This window comes from Ictidomys tridecemlineatus, chromosome 1 (assembly GCF_052094955.1).
Source record: "Ictidomys tridecemlineatus isolate mIctTri1 chromosome 1, mIctTri1.hap1, whole genome shotgun sequence".
Classification (NCBI taxonomy): domain Eukaryota; kingdom Metazoa; phylum Chordata; class Mammalia; order Rodentia; family Sciuridae; genus Ictidomys; species Ictidomys tridecemlineatus.
The window spans coordinates 147005618-147017976 of NC_135477.1; the positions used below are offsets into that span (position 1 = coordinate 147005618).

The 12359-nt window shown below is 43.7% G+C and overlaps 1 protein-coding gene across 4 annotated transcripts in view; it reads left to right on the forward strand.

Moving 5' to 3' along the window:
• Mcc (MCC regulator of Wnt signaling pathway) overlaps window positions 1–12359 on the forward strand; it is a 450812-nt gene that overhangs the window by 311012 nt on the left and 127441 nt on the right. The window lies entirely within an intron of this gene.

A 12359-nucleotide genomic window follows, 5' to 3' on the forward strand; every position in this document is an offset into this window, starting at 1 on the left:
AGATGTGACAAGAAAATCACGAGTTAGATTTTACCTCTTCCACTGTGGCGTGTTTGAACTAATGATCAGTCTGAGCTTCATGAGCTTGGGAAAATAAGCAGCCCTCCCCTCCCCTTTCTCCTTTATAAGCCCAGGAGAAATTTAGTTTGCAAATGAACCTAGGGGATGGGAAGAAAACAATGTCATTCCCAAAACTGTGTAATGGAAGAGCACCTTACTCATAGGAAGCTGATAATCTGAAAGCTTCCCGCCCCTCTGAGCAACCAAACTGTCTCTCACCACCTTGGACTTTGGTCTGGAATCACACATGGGGTTTGTTGACTGCCCCATGCTTTAAGATGCAAGGTGGTGCCTCCCCAATGGGGGCTCCTACCATTTAGAGAAGGTCAGAAATCCCAGAGAAATGGTTCTTTCATCAGCCTAACTGTATGGCCTCCCCTATATTCTGTCGCTTCCCTAGGAATGTTACAGCCCCCGGCAGCAGAAGGTGTTCTTGTCCTTGGCTGTCCCGTCTGCAGATAGTGAGTTCTGCCACCATGCCCGCTATACTTTATTAATTTCAGAGTTAGCCTGTGAACTGAAGGTGGAAAGAAGAAGAGAGAATAAATTGATTTATAAGAGAGAACCCTGGCAAGGCAATATGTGATAAAGTGTGTTCCTTAGGCAAAGGGAGGCTCTCTGATGGATATCAAAATAATGCTGAGCTGTTGCGTGCCTGTCCAAGATGCTATTGTTTTAGACACAAAGTGGGAGGACAGGCTGCCTTTGAGGGAGAAGCAGCAGCTCCTTACAGGAAAGGAACAGGAATGTTGTCTAGCCAGACTCAAACCACAGGGTTTCATGCTGGTCTGTGGCTCATTTACGGTGTGTGAAAGCTTTTATCTGCAGTTCTGATATGTTTGTGATTTGGCAAGGGAATGTGAAACACAGGACCTGGCCAGGCTGTGCTAACAGATGGTGGAGGGCACCTGTTTTGGTGGGCACGTGGCTTGAAGGAATGGGGTCTTTATGTGAACAGCCCTTGTCTAGCCACTGTATTCTGGCTGCCTTCACCTGCACAATAGCTCCTTCCCTCCAGCACTGGGCACATTCAAACCAAGTATAGAGGTGTTCACTAAAACTCCTTTCTGGTGCCAGTGGCCCTTCCAGTTTGAGCAGCCCTTATGTAAACCATCTGGTGCTGGGGGCCCTCCAAGTGTGCAATCTCAACTCCCCAAACTCTTTTTTCCCTTGGCCCACCCCAGATACTGCAATCTCAAAATGTGTGACCCTGGGCACCCATGGTATATGAGAAGGACATTTGTAAATGTGACAAATCAGCTTGGAAGTTTGTGGTTGTTGGGAAAAAACGGACTGTGCCTCAGTTTCCTATTCTGCAAAATGAGGTCATCGTAGCACCAATCTCAAAGGGTTCCTGTGAGAATGCTGTGAAGAGCCTTGTAGAGTGGTTAGATGACACATGTGGTCTGGAGTGCCATGCTTAGTCCTGGGCACCATTTACCAAGAGGAACGTTGGCAGATTGGGGGCCCTTGAGAGATGACGACTTGTTCTGGAGATGTGATGACTTAGGGTGTAGCGATACTGTGGCTTATTTGGAGATTTTGAAGTATACAGAAGAATTAATTTTGTCCTACTTAATGGAGCTAGACCAATGGGAGGAAGTTAAAGGGAGGTAATTTCAGAATCACTGTAAGGTAAAATTTTCCAATGATGGTAGCCCTCCAATGGGGAACAGGCATGGCTGCCTAGGGCTTGCTGAGCTCTTTATCACGTAGACAGAGTGGCTACCTGCAGGCAGATATTAGAGAAGATTCTGGTGCTGGCTGGACTGTTGGAATAGAGGATGGCTAATGTTCTTTCTAACTCCTAGATTCTAAAAATTCTTAAATTTAGAGATTGACCCACAGTATTTCATTCAGTCCTCCTGAATGATGGGTATTGTCCCCCCTGTTACAGGTGAGTAATTTGAGTCTCCCTGAGTACCTTGGGAGCTCAGGGCAAGAATTACATTTTATACTCACTCGTATGCCCCCCAAATACTCTGTAGATGGGGTGAAGAAAACAAAAACAAAAATGTGCAATACAAATAGATGTTCAAGATAAGAAAACACAATAAACATAAATGAAAAAGTCATCTGTAATCGTATTAAACAGAGATAGTCTGGGAATCATGCTAAAATTCTGATGCCTGTTTTGCAGACTTCTAAGTAGATGTTTTGACCATTTAAAAAAAAAACTATATTAGACTTTGTTTCACATAATCTATTTTAAGTTTATATGTAGAAAAATCTCTGATAGACATTTGCAGATGATTCCAACTCTAGGGGCAGGATAATGTAAGTTCTTTTATCTGTATTTTATCTGTACAGATATTTTATCTGTATTTTAAAATTTTCTAAATTTATACAATCACAAATATTGTCTAAAGTTGTACTATGTAGCAGGTACAATTCATTGTTTGTTGCCCCACATTTTGACATCCCTGCTTTCTTGGAATCATATTCTATGGGGCAGCAAGTGAACAAAACAAACAAACATGATGTCAGGTAATGGTAAATGTTGTGAAAATTAAAGAGGGGCAAAAGTATAGAAGGCACATAGGGGAATGAAAAACTTGTTCCAGGTGGCTGGTGATGGACGAGTAGAAATCAACCTGATGGAATTTAGGGAATGAACCATTGCTATAGAAAATATTGATCACTAAGTTACTTTTTCTTGTGTGTGTGTGTGCGCAGACCTATCTACAGTTGATACGTTGGTGCACTGTGCCTATCATATAATTTGTTCAACTACTCTTTTCTGGGTTTTGACATCACGGACAGATCTTTGTGTGTATCCTTGCTTATGGTAAATTGTTTGATCTTTTTAACTCTGAGAAATATTCTTGTGGAAATTCATTCTGAGGTCACTGCACATGTTTGGCTTGGTTCTTGGTCACCTCTTACCTAAGTAACATAAGGAGCCAGGAGGTACAAGATGCAGGCTGGCTATGAAGCTGCTCCAGTTTCTGGGCTGTTCTGCCTATCCGCTGGCCCAGCCGGTGTCAGGGAGTGGCTGTTCAATTACACATTGTTGAAAGGCAAAGTGTAGATTACTGTGAATGATGGGACTAGGCCCCCATCTGATGAGTTGTTCTGATTGCTCAATCAGGGCTTGTGTAAACAAGGAGACAGGAGAGAAACCCACTGCTGCTTTCAAAGCCAGATTTTATCTTAAACACTTTTTAGGTGACAAAAAGGGTGACATGATGATCATGATGATTAAGATGCTAATGGTTGTTGTGGCTAATGCTCTGGCAGAGATTGACCCATGGTATTTCATTGGTATTTCATTCGGTCCTCACAACTCTGAATGGATGGGTGTTGTCCCCCGGTTACAGGTGAGTAGTTTTGAGTCTTGAAAAATTAAACAGGTTACCCAAGGATGAGCCAGTACTCAAATCCAGGGGTTTTTGTCATGGCTTTTTGACACAACTTTTGTCCTTAATCACCGAACTGTGTTTTCCCATTATTTTTTAACTCTCTACTTTATCTCTCACATTTTTCTCTCCATTGAAGGACCAAGGTGATCGAGTTTGAGAATATCGTTGGCCAGGCCTTAGGATCATTTGGAAAGGATAGAAGAGTCAGACCTTAAAACGTCCCTTCTTTCTGTCCACACACATTATTCCCTGAAGCAGTCTTTAGGGCCCCATCCAGGAGCAATCATGGAGCAGTATGAAATGTGTCTCCTCTGCCCTGTGCTGGTGCTTTGGGCTAGATGAGGTACTAGCAAGCATCAAAGTGGCCTGTCAGTCAGGGGCTTGCGGTGAGGCTTGACATGCCAGGACTTGCCTGTGCCTTCCTGAAATGGAAGCTCGCCCTGGCATTAAGTATTTTTAAAGCAGGGTTCTTTAAATGAACTAATGCATATTAAAATATCTTTCAGAAGTTGGGAGTGCGTTTAAAAATGGTTGTAGCGAGCGTCTGCACAGTCGACATCTTGGCTGTACCTGTGCTTTAACAGGAAGTCTGAAAGCAGAGTCTCAAGCTTATATAACGTCCATATGTGTACATGTGGGTCAGTGTATGTCTCTGTGTGCACCTGTGCATATGCACACGTGAACGCACACATTCTGAATCTTCACTCTCCCCAAGGAGCAACATTGTCCTCCATCTGGTAAAAAATAGAGTCCTTCAAAGTACTTCAACCATTGCTGTAAAAATACCCTGGCTTCTCCTGATCTGCAGAGTTTATTGACTGTTTCACCATTAAAGGTACTTGGTTTCTTGAGAATGGGGAATTCAATACTTGCTAAATTGGATCAATGTAAAAATTTATGAACAAGGCAGGCCTTGTCAGGGAACTCTGTTACTCCTGTTCATATAATTCTCTGTGGGAGTTTCCGCCTCGGGGATCACATCAGTATTTAGTGTGTGCTGAAATATTCATGTCCCCTGATTAGCTGGATTTAATTGTTACATCTTCATCTCCTTCATGATGTGTCATTAGGATGCAACCCACCTTGAAATTTAAGTGAGTACAACCAGTTTATTGAAGCGTCTTTATTTTGTCTGTATTTTTTTTCAAAAAAAATCCTTGTATAATCATGTAATTTTGGTTTCTCTTGAAAATAAAATAATATTATAATAAGTAAGAATTTATGGTTTATTGGAGAATTCTAAGTGACTTATTTTAATAGCTACTGTTGCATTATAATATTTGTGAAATGTATTTAAAAATATACATAAAATATTCTACTGCTTAGGTTTTTAATTTTTAAAGACCTCACATTGAAATAACCTTTCTTCCTATGTAATATTTAATAACATAATTGTTTTTAAGTTTTTTTCCAACCGCCACATTATCCTTTTTCCTTCCTCTTATAATTTTTCTGATTCCTTCCTGGGTCTGACTGATACCAGCTGAAGGGTATTTTATTTCTGAAAATGCTGGACATTTTAAAGAATGAATATTTTTTTCCTCTGTTATTTTGCAATTCTGCTTTCTCCTCTTGTAAAAACAACCCTCTTCTCTAAGACCTTATCTTCTCAAGAATTTCTTGTGCATTTGCAAGGATCTCAGGATCACTATGATATTTTGTTTTAAAGCATGGGGTATGATGTCTTGAATCAGGTCCTGGGGTGAGACACCTCTGGACTTTCATTGTAGCTCTACCACGTACTAGCTTGATAAGTTATTTAGACTCTAGGTCTCAACTCTCACCCCTTTAAATTGGGGATAATGACAATACCTATCTCATAAGTCTGTATGAAGAATAACTGAGAAAACGAGTATTATATGCTTAGTAAATAGCAGCCAGCACTAAGTAAGTACTTGTGTATTAGTATTATTGCCAGTAGAAACTGTGATGGGGCTTATTTTTAGATGAACATTTGTTTGCAGACGGGGTGGATGAAGGATCATCTTCAGGGGTAATGGTCAGTCTTGGATACCTCCCCTCCTCGGGAACCATTTCCCCTGCCATTGATTTGGAGCAAGGGAAGGGAGAGTGACTTTCCATGGGTCCCGGGGTGATGGTGTGACTGCTTTCACAGGTAGTACCAGAGACTTGCTTGGTAACTTGGCACCATCACCTGTGTCAGGGAGCCGTGGATGTGATTTATTGTCCCTATGTAGATGGTATCCTGGTGCTGCCATGTTGAAGGGGCCTTAGAATTTCAGCCAAGGTTTAAAAACGAACTCAGGGACCACTGGCCTTTCATTGAAATGATCAGGTAAAATGAAAGACAAAAAAAAACTGCTGCTTTCTGACTTGACAGAGGGCAACAATAAGTGATGTGCATACGGTGAGCAATCTTACAGATGATGTTTAATGAGTTCTAAGTTGCAAGACTGTGAGCAGCATTTCTCCAAATACTACACAGCAGGTGCCCCTAGCTGGAATTCTAGCAGCAAATAGGAATGTTCCAATCCTGGAAGCCACTGAACAGGCCTGATTGTGTCCATCTGGCAGGAAGAACTACCCTTTTGCCAGGGATTTTGTTCTTTGTGTATCTGAATCAGAGCCCCTGGGATGTGGAGAGTCTAGGAGGGGAAACTGAATGAGCCTACTTCCTGGTATGCCCTTGTCTCCTGCTGGCAGCAAGGACAGCTGGGACATTTTGCATTCATCCACTACCCACCAGCTCTTGATTGCCATTTGGGAAAGGAAGAAGCCTCTGGATAGAGAACCAGGAAATCTGAATTTGATGAGCCTTGTTTCTCTTGGTCTCAGTTTCACAACAAGGGAACTGAACTAGATATTCTCCATTCCCCCGCCCTTGCTAGGACTGTTTGGGATTCTGAGTGCTTGTTCCATTTCTAGGGAAAAGATCTTTCTGGTATTTAATGAAACTCCCTGGAGTGGTTTAGCTTTAGTAGGTCCTTTCTGGGACAAATAAAATAGGCAAAAGCCCTCATGCAGAACTCAGGGTGGGGCCTGGGCAGATGAGCATGCAAGGAATACATGCTCACAGGTTTAAAGCCAGAACCTTAGAGATGGTCTGGTAGAAATCCTTCTCTAAAGGTTAATTAAAAAAAAATGTGCAGGGAATTAAGGAGAGTCACCCAGACTCACACCAAGCAGAGCCATTAGAAGGCCTACCTTGCCGCCTCCTCTGCACCCACCTGAGATCCTTTGGTGCTGCTCATCCATGGAGACAACCTGGCCCTCCTTCTCCCCAAGTCTCCCTCTCCAGTGCACATACATCGCCTCCAGCCCACATCCTTCCAGTCACCCTCAGACATGCACACCGACAATCTTCATATATCCCAAAGGCAAGAGAGAACAGCAAGGCATGGAGCTGACAGTGTCCAGAGGCACACAGCAGAGCAGATTTGAGCAGCAAATGCCTGTGTCTTAATAGCTCTTCGACTATTTACTACTCTTTAGTCCTTGGACTGATCTATCCCTCCTCTGTGACTTGGTTTCCTCAATCGTCAAAAGAGGTAATAATACCTATCTCATGGCATTTTGGTGAGTGGGGACAATCAATCAGCAAATGGTAACTTTTAATATTATTTCTTGTATTATTATCCAATTACCTAGAGTTCTCAGGACTCTGCAACTGATGGAGTTGGGAAGGTGCACAAAGCACATAGCTCAGAACCTCCCAAGAATGTGTGTTCAGCAGAGTTTAGTTGCACTTGTTTCTTCCACAAAGAGGTTACTGGATGAGAGAAGTCGGCAGAACATATTGTCATCACTAATATAGAAATGGTGTGTACATGGTATCTGAAGGGCAGAGGCTGTTAGGAGGACGGAATAGTAATGGGAGAGAAATGGAAGCACTCAGCAGGTATGATACAAACATGAGCACCTCATAGACCAAGCAAAGGAGGTAGTGAGGGGACGGGCAATTTGTCCTGATTGTGCTCACCCCCAGCAAGGCAGGAAAGACTGGCTCAGCCTGGAAAGAGACTCTGCAGATGGACTCATCACTCTGTCCAGCTGTGGGAGTCTTTGGCACTTTGAAAATGGAGCTATTCAAAGGTTTAAATCCCAGAAAGATAAACACAATGATGAGTTTAGAGTTTGACAGGCTAGATCCATGTCCTGTGGTCCATGAGGAAAGTACTTGTCCCTTAGCAACTTGGGAATCATAGATTCCCTCAGGCCAGGGTCATGGTGTGACGGTGCCAGTCAAATGAGATGAGGTGTGAGGGAGCCCCATGGAAGTGGACGGTGCGGGCTTGCCTTGGGCACTTCTATTGCCAGTCATAGCAAACTGGAGGAGCACCTTATAACCCCCAACACATATGATGTTCCTGGAGGGGGTCTTGTCACACTCTCTCACTGACAGGTTCTGGGGGCTTCTTATGAAGTGCAAAGCCCTTTATCTCATACTGATGTGTAACTGGATAGACATCTGTCCACTTAGCCCAGGAGAAACCACCAAGAGAGGCTGTCACGAGGGCACTGCTCACTTCTCATTTGGGCCTAGAGGCTTGACACTTCACCTTACGGAGGCTAAATGGGCCTGTCCTTAGAGCCAGTGAACATTGCAATTTTACTTGAGGAATGTTTCATCCAAAAATAACAACCATTTTGACAGCTAGCTTGCAACCAAGTGTCCAGGTGGTTTAGTTTCATTTGGATACACACTGTAAAGAGAGTGTGAAACAGGGCTCAAAACAGCCTAGGGAGTTAGGTACTTTTATCTCCAGAAATGTGAGGAATGTACGTATTTATATCCTTCATGCACTAGACCCGAATTCATATAGGAAGTGTCAAGGTTCCATTTCAACCTCCTTCGGCCCTTTGCTAACATTTCACAGAGAATTAAGAGCCCTGGCCGTCAGCTCCTTGAGATAAGCCTTAGAACTTTAGCAGAAGCCAGCAGCACAGGTTCTGGCCTCTCCATTCTGTGCTGATACCTTGCAGGTAGTAGCTTCCCCAGGTCGGGACTCTTAGACTTAACTGAACGTCACCATCTACAAAGGGCTTAGTCTGAGAAAGTGCTGAATTGCTGTTGACTTGAAACTTGGATGGAAAGGAGGTAATGTATGTCTGTAGGGGGCTTCTGTTACTGCTAGTTACAGTTAATCCATACTGTCTCACTTTGTCTACACAGCAGCCCTATCACAAAGTGAGTAAAGATGGTCCACCAGCAAGTGACATAAATAGGACTTGAACCAAGGTTTATCTGATTCTGTGTTAATTTGAATTAGATCAGCTTCATTTTCCACAGTGTCTCAGGGTAGAGTGTTTTATCCAAAAAAGTTTGATTCTTGTTATTCTGTGATAAGGTCTGGGATTAGGCATTCCGCAGATTGTAGGTAGAAACAGAGTTGTTAGGAACTCGGGCCCCTTTTGGCTCCCTAGAGTGTGGACCTGATCTTCATCATGCAATATGACTGCCAGAGCTCCATCCATCATATGAGGTACTATACAACAAGGATGATGGAGGACAAGAGAAAGGGTATGGTCGCTCTCAAAGATTTTCCCATACTTCTCACACCATTTCTACATTCAACTGGCCAGAACTTAGTCACCTGTCTATACCCAGCTCCAATTGCATGGAAGGCTGGGAACTGGGATATTATAGCTGAGCAGCAATATAACCAGCTTAAAGTCAGGATCTTAACTTTTGAGAATGAAGAGAAGTCTGGTGTTGAGGACACTAGCACAGACCCAAACATTATACATTTTCTGTCTCTTTGATTCATGAAAAGTCTTTTAATCATATATTATGGTTCTTATGGCTGAAGCTCTGTCCCAAATTAGAGGCCATTTCAGAATCCAAAAGGCATCCCCAAACGGGCATAAATGTGTGGTCCTATTTACAGCCATTGAACAATTGGTTGTTTTGGTAAATTTATTTTTCCAGGATTAAACCCACTGTCAGTTATTCTTCTTTAAGAGTTAGAGTCTCACTATGTTGCCTAGGCTGGTCTGGAACCCCTGGGCTCAGGTGATCCTCCTGCCTTGGCCTCCCTGGTAGCTTAGGCACACACCACTGCATCCACCTCATCAATTCTTTAAGAAACCGCCCAAAAGGACCTTTCTACTTCTCTCAGGTTCCTTGTAAGGTAACTCACAAACTCTCCAGCTTTTGAAGACATGGAGATACCACCAGCTCTGCCAGAATAAGGGGGATATAACCCCCAAATAAGGGAGGCCAGACCTGCTTTTGTGTACTGAGTTAGTGATAAGGAAAGCTGCTGAACTCCAATCCACAGGGATTCAGTGCCCAGCACTCAGTCTCCTGCTGGGTCCTCAGCAGCTGAGGACCCAGCACTCAGTCTCCTGCTGGGTCTTTAGCAGCTGAGGGAGCAGCTGGCAGCAAGGGTGCTGATGGCTGGTTGGCAGCTCCTCCCCCACTGTGCCTCCGCTCCGCTCCATAGTTGTGGCCTCTGCTGAGTATCTGACAGTTAACAGTAAGGAACTCATTTTGTCCTAGCCAATTTTTTAAAGTGTTACCTTCTATCATAAGGGCTTGTGAACAGAAAGAGAAAAAAAAAAAAAAGAGCTAAGAAGGAAAGTCACCCTTTGCAATTTTTATGGTGCAGCCTACATAAAATAGTTACTTAACTCTTGTTTTGCTTTTTTAATAGAAAATGTTTTTCTTAAAAATTTCATTAAACAAAATTTACCCACCTAAAAGTCTAAAACCACTCAGAGCCTACCTCTAAGATGTTAGAATGCCTTTTCCTATTTTTTTTTTTGTGTTACATTTTTACTTCTTCTATAATTGAAGAAAAAATTTTAAGTAAGGCTTTTGTTCATGTAAAAAACTGAAAATTACTGTCACATATGACACTGTATAGTGATCAAAGGGTGCTGTGGTCTTGGTTGTGGGGGTAAGCTCTCCGTGGGCAGAGGGGTCCACAGTGGGATGCTGTCATGAGGGAGAGCACTGGGCCAGGAACTGAGAATGCCATCTGGCTGACCAGGTCACCAAGAAGACACCCACTCTGGGCACTCTAGGCAAGTGTCCTAACTTCTCTGATGGAACATGCCTTCCCATAAAAGACCAGTTTTCTTAGCCTTCTTCAATTATAGATTCCTTAGGAATCTCAAGCTAGGCACCATGTTGCACACCTGTAATCCCAGCAGATGTGTGAGTGAGCTGGTCCGTGAGTTCTAGACTCTTACCTGCACTTGTGGAAACAGGGGACACTGAGTACCAAGGGCCTTGTCCTCATGCAGTTGTTTGGGATCATGACATATGAGACAGTACAGAACTTTGGGGTTACACAACTGATGTTTAGCTCAGATGTTTCTTAATTTGGAGCTAGCCTCCAGGGTGTATCATCAACATAATTGGGCAAAAGAAAACCCACGTATGTAACTGAAATTCCTACTCTTCTTTATGAGAAGGATCCTTTGCATTCATGATGTTTTTCCTGCCTCCTCCTGATACTGAAGGTTGAGCCCCCAGCTCTTTTTTATGATTTTGAGATAGAGTCTCCCTAAGTTGCAGAGTCTAGCCTTGAGCTTTCAAACCTCCTGCCTCAGCCTCCCAAGCTGCTGGCATTATAGGTGTGTGCCATTTTGCCTGGCTTGAGATTCTTAAGGAATCTGTAATCTGAAGAAGATTAAGAATAACTGGTCTATTTTTATGGGAAGGCATGATCCATCAGAGAAGTGTGGAGACACCTCCATGGCAGTGTCCCACCGTGGACCCCTCTGCTGTAGCTGTGATGGAAATGACTATTCTGTGTGCCTCCCCATGTGAGCCAGCTCAAGCCATCCACGGAGCAGCCCACAGCTTTCTGCATCAGCTTGCCCCAATCCTCCCCCCTCCCCTTCATGCAGCCCTTTCCCCCAGAAGTAAGAGGAGATGGGGGGCAGGAAGCATGAGTGGGCCCCAAAGTCGGGATCCTTGTTCCTTGGCCTGAGTTTCTTACAGAACATTTCAGCTCTCAGTATTTGATCCTTCTCACCAAAGGGAGGTAGGGAATCTTCTCCCCATGCTTAATATAGTCATAACGAGTCCCAGTGTCCAGTGCTGAAGGAGAATCCTCAGAGGACCGTTCAGAGGCTGACAGGACAGCCCAGCTATGGAAAGGAGTGAATTTCTGTCCCTCTTGGTGGGGGACTTGATGCAGAACAGTCTTGGAAAGATTGCGCAATGAGAACGCTGAGGTGTTTGTGTAAAGAAATCATCACACAAAACCTTATGTCTGAAAACCAAAGTGACCTTTTCTGAGCCGCCCTAGCCCTACATGAGAAGCAAATACTGCCGGATCGCCTGACATTTCCTTTTTTAAATTTCAAGCATTCCTGATTTCACATCAGCGATTGATCTGTTGGTTTGCAGCCCTGATGCAATTAAGTGAATTCATATTCACTGCTGTTGGAATTTAACAAAACAGCAGCTATGAAACCTGACCCCCACCCCCAACCCCTCCACCAAAGTGACCCCGTGGAAGGGCAGGTTGCACAAAGAGTATTTTTCTAGACCTGAAATGAAAATAATCTCCTGAGTTGGATTGTGTACCACTGCACTGTGTCCATCTTTAAAGATCACATTTATTTGCTCATTCCTTATTTTAAGTCTTTCTTGGCAGAAGCCTTTAAAGAGGGAGGGAGCGTTCATTCTGATTGCACCGCTTACCAAAATAATACGGCATTCAGGAGGGAATTACTCTGTGTGCTCCCTGGATGAGGCAGCAAAGGCAGGTGAAATCCCTGTCTGCGAGGGTAGAGGTTTCCAGGTGTTGCTCTGGGTTCACTGAGCTGAGCCGGTTTTATAAGCAGTACTGTCCCTATGCCAGAAAGTCACCAAAGCCCCATGTGGGGCAGGACTGTGTGCAGCTGAAGCACAGTCTTCAGAATGTGAAGTTGATCAGGTTGAAATGGGAGTGCGTGGTGCCATTTGCTAATCTGTCCGAGAACATTCTTCCTGGCTCCAGTTAATCTGAGAGAGTT